A 12,782-nucleotide genomic window follows, 5' to 3' on the forward strand; every position below is an offset into this window, starting at 1 on the left:
CCGGTTTCTAAAGCCCCGTATAGGATGGCTCCAGCTGAACTTAAGGAATTGAAGATTCAGCTCCAAGGGTTGCTTGACATAGGGTTCATTCGGCCCAGTGTGTCACCACAGGGAGCCCGGTTTTGTTCGTCGAAGAAGGATGGATCTATGAGGATGTGCATCGACTACGAGAGTTGAACAAGCTGACGGTGAAGAATAAATATCCATTACCTAGGATCGATGACTTGTTCGATCAGCTTCAGGGGAAGACGGTCTTTTCTAAGATTGATCTCCGTTCGGGTTATCATCAGTTGAGGATCCGAGAGGAGGACATTCCAAAGACGGCTTTCCGCACTAGGTATGGACACTACGAGTTCCTGGTTATGTCATTCGGACTAACCAACGCTCCTGCAGCATTCATGGACCTGATGAATAGAGTATTCAAGGATTTCCTCGATATCTGTGTGATTGTATTTATCGACGACATCCTCGTGTACTCTCAGTCAGAAGAGGAGCATGAGATACATCTTCAAATGGTACTGCAACGACTTCGAGAACATAGACTCTACGCCAAGTTCAAAAAATGTGAGTTCTGGTTGTCTCAGGTGTCCTTCCTAGGACACATTGTGGGTAAGGACGGGATCAAGGTGGATCCCGGGAAGATCGAATCCGTCAGGGATTGGCCGAGACCGAAGACAGTGACAGAGATCAGAAGCTTTTTGGGATTAGCTGGGTACTACCGTAGGTTCGTGGAGGGGTTCTCCAAAATTTCAATGCCCCTAACCGAGCTTACAAAGAAGAATCAGCGATTTATCTGGTCAGATAAATGCGAAGCTAGTTTTCAAGAGCTGAAACAGAGGTTGATTACTGCTCCGGTACTAGCTTTGCCTTCGGACGAGGAGAAGTTCGTGGTCTATTGTGACGCATCCAAACAGGGTTTGGGGTGCGTATTGATGCAAGCCGATCGGGTTATCGCTTACGCCTCCCGTCAGTTAAAGGATTATGAACAGCGATACCCGACTCATGATTTAGAATTGGCCGCAGTGGTTTTTGCACTGAAGATTTGGCGGCATTACTTGTATGGTGAGAAGTGCGAGATCTATACCGACCATAAAAGTCTCAAGTATTTCTTTACTCAGAAAGATTTGAACATGAGACAAAGGCGTTGGTTGGAATTAGTAAAGGATTATGATTGTGAGATCCTTTACCATCCCGGGAAAGCCAATGTAGTGGCCGATGCCCTGAGCAGAAAGGGTCCCGGGCAAGTGGCTAGCATGGTTCAGATCTCACCTCAGCTAGCAGAGGATATGGTTAGATCCAGCATTGAGTTTGTGGTAGGTCGGCTTCACAACTTAACGCCGCAATACGATACGGTAGAAAGAATAAAGGTTGCTCAGACAACAGATCCGGAGTTAGTGAAGATCCGAGATGAGGTATTGGCTGGTCAAGCCAAAGACTTTTCAGTGTCAGACAGTGGGATGCTTTTGTATAAAGCCAGGGTTTGTGTCCCGAACAGTGTGGACTTGAGAAACGAGATCTTTGAGGAGGCTCATTCTACTCCATATTCTCTGCATCCCGGCACCACCAAGATGTACCAAGACTTGAAACCGTACTTCTGGTGGAACGGTATGAAGAAGAATTTGGTAGAATTCGTTTCGAGATGCCTCACTTGTCAGCAGATCAAGGCTGAACATCAGAGACCGACGGGGGTTGTTGCAGCCTCTAACCCTACCAGAATGGAAATGGGAGGATATTACGATGGATTTTGTGGTCGGGTTACCTAGGACCACGGGTATGTATGACTCCATCTGGGTAGTGGTGGATCGATTTACGAAATCTGCTCATTTTCTGCCGGTTAGAACAACGTTTACAGTGGATCAGTTGGCAGAGTTATATGTCAGGGAGATAGTGAGACTTCACGGGGTACCGAAGTCTATAGTTTCGGACAGGGATCCGAAATTCACTTCCAAATTTTGGCAAAGTTTGCAACGGGCAATGGGTACGAAGCTGAAATTCAGTACAGCATTCCATCCTCAGACAGATGGTCAGTCCGAAAGGACAATTCAGATATTGGAGGATATGCTGAGAGCCTGTGTTATGGACTTTGAGGGTTCATGGAGTAAATATCTACCGTTAATAGAATTTTCATACAACAACAGTTACCAGAGTACGATAGGGATGGCACCCTACGAACTGTTGTACGGTAGGAAATGTAGATCCCCTATCCACTGGGATGAGACAGGGGAGAGGAAATACCTAGGTCCAGAGTCAGTTCAACGGACCAATGAGGCAATAGAAAAGATAAAAGCTAGAATGCTTGCCTCACAGAGCAGACAGAAGAGTTACGCAGATCCGAAACGTAGGGATGTTGAGTTCCGAGTAGGGGATCATGTGTTTTTGCGAGTATCTCCGATGAAGGGGATTAAACGTTTCGGGAAAAGAGGCAAGTTATGCCCTAGATTTACAGGACCTTTCGAGATTCTCGAGAAGATAGGTCAAGTGGCATATCGGTTAGCATTGCCTCCAGCTTTATCAGCAGTGCACAACGTATTTCATGTCTCAATGTTGAGAAAATACGTTTCAGACCCCTCTCATATACTCAGTTATGAGGGCCTTCAGCTTCAGTCAGATATGTCTTATGAGGAACAGCCAGTGCAGATCCTGGATAGAAAGGATAAAGTCCTTCGGAATAAGACCATAGCGTTGGTCAAGGTTCTCTGGAGAAACAGTAAGGTGGAAGAAGCCACCTGGGAGCTTGAGTCAGATATGCGAGCTCAATATCCAGAGTTATTCAGGTTAGATTTCGGGGACGAAATCCTTTTAAGGGGGGAATAGTTGTAAAGCCCGCTTAGTTAATTTGGAAATTAGCAGTTATTTATGTTAATCATGAAATTATTTATAGCTATTTAAATAATTTAGTATTGATATTTATGGAATTCAGATATGCATAATTATGTCATCAGCAGTTTTTATATTTCGCATTTCCGGTGTCCGGTATTTTGGAACGCGGCGTTTGGCTCAGTAGAAATCACAACTTAGTATGTTAGTATTTTGGGGACGGGTTTTAGACATTGGGAATGTCGGGAATGGCCGGGAATTTAGAATGTCCCAAAAATACCCCTTTAGTATGATTTTTGTGATTTTATGGTGGAGGGGCAAAATGGTCTTTTTGCCCCGTTAGTGTTTTGTTTTATATGAGTTTATTAAATGGGAAAAATAAATGTTTATTCTTATTATGTTGGCTGAAATAAATGATTTATATGGCTTATATTCCTCCTTTCTCAAGCTTTTTACACTTAGTCATTTTTTTTAAAGAAATTTCCAAAAAAATCAAACACTCAAAGCTCTCTCTTTCTCCCTCTTTTCGGCTGAGACTTGGGCTGCTAGGGCTGGGAATTTTCTGCCTAAAGCTTGTGATTTTCAACTCATTCTTGTGTAATTCAAGTCAAGGTGTGATCCCTCATAAATTCTCTTTGTGTTCTTCTTGAATTTTTAAGTGAAAATGGATGAAATGCATGCTTGAATAGTTGTTGTTGTTGCTGCTGAAATATGATTGTTATTTTGAGTTTAAGCATGTTAGTTTAGGGTTGTTTATGTGATAAAGAAAGCATGTTGTATTGATTGTTTAAAGCTTTTAGTTTATATGTTAAAATAGGTGATTTTTGAGAGAAAATGCCATGTTTTGTTTCTGTGAATTGCTGGATGTTTCTGTTTGTTTTCAGAGATGTTTTTAGGCTTAGTTAAGTAGAATTAAGCTTATGGATTGCATGTTTAGGTGGTTTTGCTCAAGCTTGAGTTTGGAACTCAAAGCTTGAGCTCCAATGGTGAATTTTGCATGTGTGGTTTCTGGGTAGGTTTGATGCCTTTGAAATGTCATTTGGGGCATATAGAACAGGTCTGGAAAGTTTGGGATCAATTGGGGTTAAATTGGTCGAGTTATGTGATTTTTAGTTTGTCGCTGCGAGGAACCGAAATTCCGGTTGAGCATCCGGAATTCCGGATGGGGGTTCGAATTTCCCGAACCGGAATTCCGTTGGGCAACCGGTCTGCCGGTTGGGGGATTTTTCAGAACCCTAGTTTTCCTCGTTTTTGGGTTTTTAGGGGTATTGCCATGCTTTTTATCGATAGGGAAACTTTTAGTTTCAAGTTTTAGTCCCCGGGAAGTGATTTAGCGTGTCACTTATAGCGTTGTGATTTTTATGGTTTAGGAGCCGTGTCCGCGGTTCAGCTTCAGTTCCAGTCAGGTTGACCGGCACACCTGAAATCGGAATCCAGGTAAGATTAGTATAACAGTATGCATATGTAGATTACATGTTTAGCGAGCATGTAGGAAGCCTGTTAGATTACATTAGTTGTATGTTGGCTTCGAACCATCCAACCCTGTCACGTCGGTACGGTGGAGTATGACCCGACGGCGGAGTATGGCCGGTTTGACCGATCAGTGACAACCTTGGTTAGTGGTTCCGTGCTATTGACGTATCCGTCGGTACAGGCTGGAGTATGACCAGCAGCCGGAGTATGACCGGTTCGACCGATCAGGAGGATATAGTAACACGTCGGTACAGGCTGGAGTATGACCAGCAGCCGGAGTATGACCGGTTCGACCGATCAGGTTGTTACGTGTCAATAGTACCGTCCCTATGAACGTTCAAAACTCAGTACCATGTTGGACATGGCAGTAGTGCTCAGTACCATGTTGGACATGGCAGTAGCGGGACTCAGTATCGTGTTGGACACGGCAGTCAGTTTTATGTATGATATTATTATGCTTTTCTTACTGAGTCTGTCGACTCACAGTTTATGTTCATGTGTAGGTAAAGGCAAGGCTGTTGCTGATGGACCGTGACCGAGCATATGAGATTGTACATGTCGGGGCGGTTAGGCCTGGAGCGTACGATCCTCGGGACAACAGGGCTGAGATTTTTGTAACTGTCGTTAGACGACTTTCATTTTGATGTAAAAGTTGAACAGTTAAAACGTTTGTAAATATTTTTATAAATCGGGATCCCGAGATTTTTTGTAAAATGGTTTATAAGTTTAATGAAAAAGCAAAATTTTAATTAATCACGTTTTTCCATAAACCTCGTTGATTAGCAACGAGCTGCACAGTACGTTTAAAAAATCACGTAATACGCCTAAGATAGTTAGGGTGTTACAATCATGCTCCATTGCAATATAGTGGTTGGAGCAAAGTTCCACCTGCAGAAAAAAAAGCTGTATATGCTCGTATACAGGTACATTTGTTAATATATTCATTTTTCAATATTTTTTTTAATTAGGTAATTTTATATTTATTTATTCAAAACTTATGCAGGATGTATTCAAATTGGACTTTGCAAAAGATCCATATCTTGAGGTAATTTGTGATGAATATTGCAAAAATGCATACAGCAATCATCGTCATAATTGTCACCGACATTATAAAAAAATGATCGAGGAAGGAAAAAATCCATTAGAGCATCGACCTACGGGTTTGGTGATAAAAGAAGCTGACTGGAAATGGATGTGCACTGCATGTTTCTCCAGCGAAGAGTGGAAGGTATCATAATGTCTATTTCATCATATAAATTTTTAATTTTCTTAAAAAATTATTAATGTCAATTACTTTTTTTTTTTGCAGAAAAAGTCTGTGGCTGGCTCAAAAAATAGATCAAAAGTAAAATTTATGCATAGGGGTGGAAGTAAATCATTTACTCAACACTTACATGAGACGGTAAAAATAATTTATCATTACTAATTAATTTTAAATTACTATGTATAAGTTTTAAAATTTTTTTCACTTAATTATTTCAGAAGTCTACACCGGTAATGGATGTAGATGAAGGACAATCAAAGTCTATTAAAGCTGGAGAGATTGAAACATTCAAAAAAACTCACTACACAGAAAAAAAATGGATGGATCAACCAAATTGCTGAGGAAAAATATGTATGCAACACATTCACTATAAGTTAATAACATTTTCTCCACTATTTACATTTTATATAAATATATTACACAATTTTTTTTATCTTTGTAGAAAGAGATGATTGAGTTACGTGAAGATCAACTTAATCAACTCGAAGCTGGTACATTAATAATGGTAGACGATGCTGCTATCTATAGACAAGTTTTAGGTGATGCTAAGTATGGGTGGCTAAGAGGGACTGGACCTGTAATAGGAAAAAAATTATCAATAGAGTTATCATCTAAATCAAAGGAGCTTGAAGAACAACGCATTGAAAAATTAGAAAAAATCATCAAAGATTTTACCAGTGAAAAAGATGGTGTTTTTGAAAAATATATTCAAGAAAAAGTGGACAAGCGGGTTGAATCATTGGAAAGAAAATTCTTGGAAGGACATAAATTTCAATCATCATCAAATAAAGAGACAAATCCACCACAACAGTGCCCAACTCCACCAACAATGGTTTTTCCTTTTTTTTTTTTATTTAAAATAATATTGATTTTACTACTATTATAACTAATTCTTCTATGTTGTTTGTAGGATAAAACTTATAGATTAACTTTGGGAGACGGTGATGTAGTTGTTATTGGTGAAATTTTTCCGGGAAAACAAGTTCATGGGAAGGATTTAGAAAAAGGCAATGTAAGAGTACGCATAATTGAATGTTTGAATGAAAATGCTCGTCTTCCTGTCCATGTTCGTGATGATTTAATCTTCGTAAAAGATGCAGTCCAGAGCTTTGTTGCATGGCCGGAACACTTAATCATCTTTGGTGATTCTGAGGTAAAAGAAAATAGTTTGATTTGTATTTAGCCTTTCTATTATAATTATTTATTGTTTAATAATATTTTAGGCATTAAAAACTATGGAGAAAAATGAACATTTATCTCCACACATGCCAACTCAGAAAGCTTCAACAAGTTCGATGAATGTGAAAGACTCTCCTGTTCCATTTGTTATGCCCAAAATCATCCCAAGGAGCGTCAAAGCTATATTGTTAAGTGTTCAATATCGCAAAAGTAGAGAAGAGTATCGTATTGAAATGGATCCAAATATTTTTGGGTCTGATCAAGATTTGTATATTGAACCTAAAGATATAGTTCATCTTGGCACAAATGTTGAGATTGGAGCTGAGTGTATCGCATTTTATATAAGGTAAGAGATTTTTTTATCATATTTTTTTAATCGCACACTTAATAACATTATTTAATTTGGTATTGTTATAATGTTTAAGATCTTACATGAAGGTTAAAAAATTCAAAAAGAGAGAAGTATTTTTGTTTTATTCATCCAAGTTGGGCTTCTATAGTGGGATCCTATTTGCAGCAAAATGTAGAATCAATAGCAGATCGATAAGCAAGCGCAGGGGAGATGCAACTTTCATTGATCCCTATTAATTTAGGGTAAGATTAACTTAAATTATTATTTTAGCTATATAGTAATATATTTATATATTAAAATTTTTTCTTCCATCACTAGTTATCATTGGGTGCTAATAATAATTGATCCATCACGTGAGATGTGCTTCTGGCTCAATCCAACTGGAGAACTACCAAGTGATACCATTAAGAATTTTATCGCAATGTAAGTGAATAATATTTATCATTAGTATAATAAGCATCAAATTAAAATTTATATGTAATAGTGTTGATGTTAATTTGTTTATTATTTAGGATTTTTGACTATTACAATGCTTCAAAAAAGAAAACTCCAAGAGCAGCTGGTATTATATGGAAAATTATAAAAGTGAGTAGTCTTTATCTCTCAAAATATATAATAAAATTTTTGTATTTCACAAATATTTAATGATTTTACAACAAAATATTACTTTTAATTATTTATTTTAAGAGATTCTTACACATCTATATAAATGTGCAGTGTCCTCGACAACCCAAACACTTTGAATGTGGATATTATGTTATGAAATACATGCGGGATTTATGCATGGATTCAAGACCTCTCAATTGGTTAAATACTAATGTATATGAAATATACATCTTTTTCAATATATATATAAATAATATTTAAGTTCACTAATATTTATTAATATTTTTTTTTCTTCAGTGCAACAATAGAATGGAGAATTATTACACAAATGAAGAAATTGATGAAATTCGAATAGAGTGGGCCGATGCATTCATAGAATTGATTTAATATTTTATTATGTTTTTATTCATTTTTATTGAACAAATGAATCATACTATATTCATTAATTATTTAATTTATATATTATCATTTTATTTTATTTGTTTATATTAATATTTTAGTTTATCTTTTTTCTCTTCTAAATTATTTTTCAACACTCTTTAGAAGTTTCAATAAAGCAACGATATAAGTTTTTATTTTGTGAGAAAATTATAATTCTACTCTTTAAAATTTTTTATTTTTAAAATAATATTTAGTAATACTGTTTGTATTAGGTACGAACTTAATTATAATTAATTTTAATTTTTTTTAAAAATACATGCAAATTGTATATATTTACCAAATTAATAATTTAGGTAATAAATGCAATAAAGGATAAAAAAAATAAAATAATTTCACTAAAATTAATAAAAAAATTACATAAATAATTTACGTTCATTGGAGAAACATCAAAAATAATATTTATATTTTAGTAAAAAAATTAATTATTTACTGTATTTTCTAATATTTAGTATAATAATTTTATAAATAATAATTATATTTTTACTCTAATAAATTAATTAGTAGGTAACAAAATATTATATTTTATTACATATAAAATACAAAAGTGGTAAATAATATTTTTATACAAGAAAAAATAATTGCTGAGTATTGATTGCGAGAAGAAATATGTTTCTACTAAAAAATGCATATGGTAGCAAAAATTAGTAGCTGAAAATATTATTTTGCTACTAAACACAATTGGTAGTAAAATTGGTAGCAAAAAATACAAAGATCTTTTGCTATTAAGAAATATGGTAGTTAAATTGGTAGCTAAACACAAAAATTTTGCTACCAAAATTTATTGGTAGCTAAAAATCACAATTGCCTACTAAATAATTTGGCAGTAGAAATATTTGGTCTTATTTGTTTGGTATTGGCTACTAAGAAATTTTGCTACTAAAATTTGGTAGCAATAAGCTACATTTTGCTACCAATAAAATTTGGTAGCTAAAAGCATGGTAGCTAAAAGATATTTTTCTTGTAGTGAATGTCAAAAGTAACGTGGAAAAGAGATAAAATAAAATATTATATTGTTGGGTGATGTGGAGATTTTTAGTACCTTTAAATAATGCGACTACTGGAGATGCTCTAGACATTAGGCAAACATGAAAAAGTCAAAAAAAAAAAAAAAAAAGCAAAGGCATAGTTATAAATTAGATCTAATTAAAGGTATTAGATGTGTTTCTCGAGATTTTTAGAAACAGAATAAAATAAAAAGAACTGAAGAAACAATAATTGAAAGAGAAAATATAATAAGAGACAAATAGTTTTTTACGTGGTTGGGGCGTTAACTAGCCTTAGTGTACAAGTCAGTTTTATTTAATAATGTGTTTTCTTGTATATATTCTCAAAGGTATACATGATGTATCTTTGTATGTTTGTCAGAGCAAAAGTACACGTGAGAATTCAACCCCTAATCTGTGAGATTAATTGGGTATTTATAGTAGTTGGAGAATTACATTAGGGTTTTCCATTTCCCCTCTACTAAGGAGCTTACAACTGAACAATGTCTTTGGGCTTACTCATGAAGTCCAGCCCATGAAGAACACAATTACTGACTAGGCCAATCAGGCTTGAGTTGATCATGTCAAAACCGTATCCAATTATAATGGGAGAATATTCTAAAATAACTGCCCTGCACTTATGATATTCTGGCCCAATCTGATAGCTGGAGTTTCCTTATTTATAGGAGGAAAAAAAATAAGAAAATTGGAAGAGTCTTTCAAGAACGCAACTCCTCTTCCCTTTGGGCTCATGATACCGGAGCTGTCTTCCGGGATTAATGTGTTGAGGGCGAAAGGCACTGTGAGGACGGAACTAAGATAACACTTGGAGGGTCCTATCCAGGTGGGCTTGGCCCACTCTATCCCTGATGTGGGTTTCACTGATGAGTCTTAAATGTCAACTTGGAGGCCACATGTCCAATCCTAGAAATGCGGGTAACATTTAGCCCCCAAGCTTTCAGGATGTTGCACATGGTGGAAACTTGCTCTAATCTCTTTGTTCTAGACATGTGGAGATCGGAGAAAGAAAATAATAACTTTTCACAAGTTACTCGACCACAGAAGCTGACTTCTACCTGTGATGATGGTGCATCCATGTGGCAATCGAGCGTGTTTTAGGATGTGGTTATCAAGGAGTCATCTTCTAGGAATGACTATATTTCGACGACTGCTCACCGACTGACACGAAAATTGAAAAAGGGCGTCTTCATTATTATTTCACCCCTTTATTATGAAGAGCATTAAATGCGGAGATACACATAGATTGTTTATCTCCCTAATCTTTGGATGAAGATCGTGCTTTATGAAGAAAGATCACAGCAGTCCATTCCTTCTTCACGTGGATTGTTGTCCATGGGTATAAATATCCCTGGTAACCTTCAATTACCACTTTTACTCTCTTTTTCAAATTTTCCAACTCTCAAATCGCACCAGACTCCTTACCACCCCAAAGCTTTGAATCGTATTCAAGGAGAACTTTTCTTCATCACCCTGGAAGGAGCTATGGACTACTACATTCACCTGTTGCTGAGAATTGGGGCTCGAGAATATCCCCATCTTCCTTCGATAGTGACCAGGATGGCTACAGTGGAAGAAATTACAAGCCTGGACTTTGGAGAGGAAATCGACTCATTGATCGCCTCTATTTCTTGTCTTCAGGAGAGGTGCGATCATCTTCCTGAACCAAATCCAGCAACAATCACCTTGAATTTTCCCTTAGGTAGATTTAGGAATTACAAATTGCTTTACTTTTTGAATTTTATTTAGGAATTTCTCCAAATGTGCTGGCCAAGTTTTTGCCAAAAGCCCTTAAAGTTTCGGGTCGACTGTTAGTCTGTGTCGTCTCCCTTTTTACATTGCCCTTGGTTTCTAGTTTGGAATGAGTAACCCCTAGGAGCAACCATTTCTAAGTAGTGAGTCTAGTTGGGGACCTCTCCAAGCAGTTTATGGGGAGGATCCCCAGCTCCCTTTCTATATTAGGTAGTTAGGGTAGCTAACTGCTTGGATGTCCTTCTTGGATACAGAAACCATGACGAAGTGCTCTTGTCAAAACAAGGTTGATTTAGAAGAGGAGATGACAAAACCTCAAAGAGCTTCTCAGTTGGTCCTAAACGTCAGTCTGTGGGAAATAGACCAGCATGTCCATTCGTTCAGGAATTACAAAAATATGAGGAAATATGAGATCCAATGGGGAATTCAAAGTGTTCCATGACTGTGTTTGGAACATGATTTTCGTACCTAGAGAGAGGCCCAACCATGGCGCGGAAGGAGGCTTCAGTGTACGGAGTTGGGCTCATATTTGGATGGGGGCACATCAGCCTCTGAGGTGCTATTTTGATGAGTTTAGTGCCTTAACTGAAGTAGCACCATTCCAGTTCATACCCCAAGTCTTCCATCTTCTGTCGAGATGGTATGTCTTCTGTGTCAAACACGGCAAGCCTGTAACGACTCCAAAATAGGTCTTGTACTTTTACCAGATCAAATCACAGTCGATGAGAGGTTACAAGAATCAGATGGGCTTTTACAGGTTGCAAAGATATAGTACGAGTATCCCTTGCCCACTAGTCACACGAGGCACATGCGTGACTTTAAGAATTACTACTTCTTCACCTTTGGCTTTCCATTAAGGAGGGTTCCCACCCTCAATTTAGACTGCCGTCTTGAAAGTAAGTCTTGACTCCATTTTGACTCAAAAAATTCTATTTTTGCCCTATACTCATTATATTATGATTCACCACTATTTTTTAGTGTGCTAGACCGCCTTCCTCAATCCACCTAGACTCCAAAATTGGAAGAGAGAATCAACTTTTAGAAATCCTTCTCGCCCAAGGAGTTGCAAGTGGAGGATCTGGTGACCATGGAGAATCTTCCGGAAGTGGGTCTCATTGCCCCACACCAGGATATAACTCATCTCTCCGTGAAGGAGTCAGTCCAGGAATCCTTTAAGGGGGACTTGGAAGAAGTTAGAGAAGCCATCGTAGTCATTACTGCTAAGAAGGATTTAAAGGCGGTGAAGGCCAATGAACAATGGCTGGAGGATTGGAGAAGGCAATTCCCAAAAGGCCTGAGCAAGGCTGAAGAGCTTTCCATCCGCTTCAAGGATGTGATTCCTAATGAAGGTGCTCCGAGAGCGAGCACTTTCAGTAGTGGTGAGATGCCTTTTCATATAATTAGGGCTCCCACTGTGTCTGACTTCAAGACGGTCAATCAATATAGATTTGATCCATACTTCTTGAATTTCGATCCACATAGGTATTCTTTCAGTAGATATGTAGATAAGGTAGATTGTATTATCCAAAGTCCTGACCACTTCATCCCTCCTGTGCACCATCATGTTCGAGTGGATGCATTTAGCAAAATCTATTTCCCAAGATTCTTCTAATACAAAACCAATTTAGGTCAGGAAGACATCGCTCTATTTGCTGGGGAAAAAGTCAATTATGCTAGGATTAATGGTTTGGACCCTCTTGAAGTCTTCCAGGCTTATGTGTTGTAAAATTCACGCCTTTTGCTACAATTTCTTTTAATGGATATTTTGTGTGTCTTATTCAGATCAATCAGCCACTCTCCAGATGGGGCTTCTAAACAAGTTCTTGGGTAGCATCCATGCTCGATTTGACGAGATTAGGGAGATCGCCTAAAGCGGTGGTGATGATGGAAAGAACCA

Source organism: Cannabis sativa, chromosome 2, assembly GCF_029168945.1.
Source record: "Cannabis sativa cultivar Pink pepper isolate KNU-18-1 chromosome 2, ASM2916894v1, whole genome shotgun sequence".
Lineage (NCBI taxonomy): Eukaryota > Viridiplantae > Streptophyta > Magnoliopsida > Rosales > Cannabaceae > Cannabis > Cannabis sativa.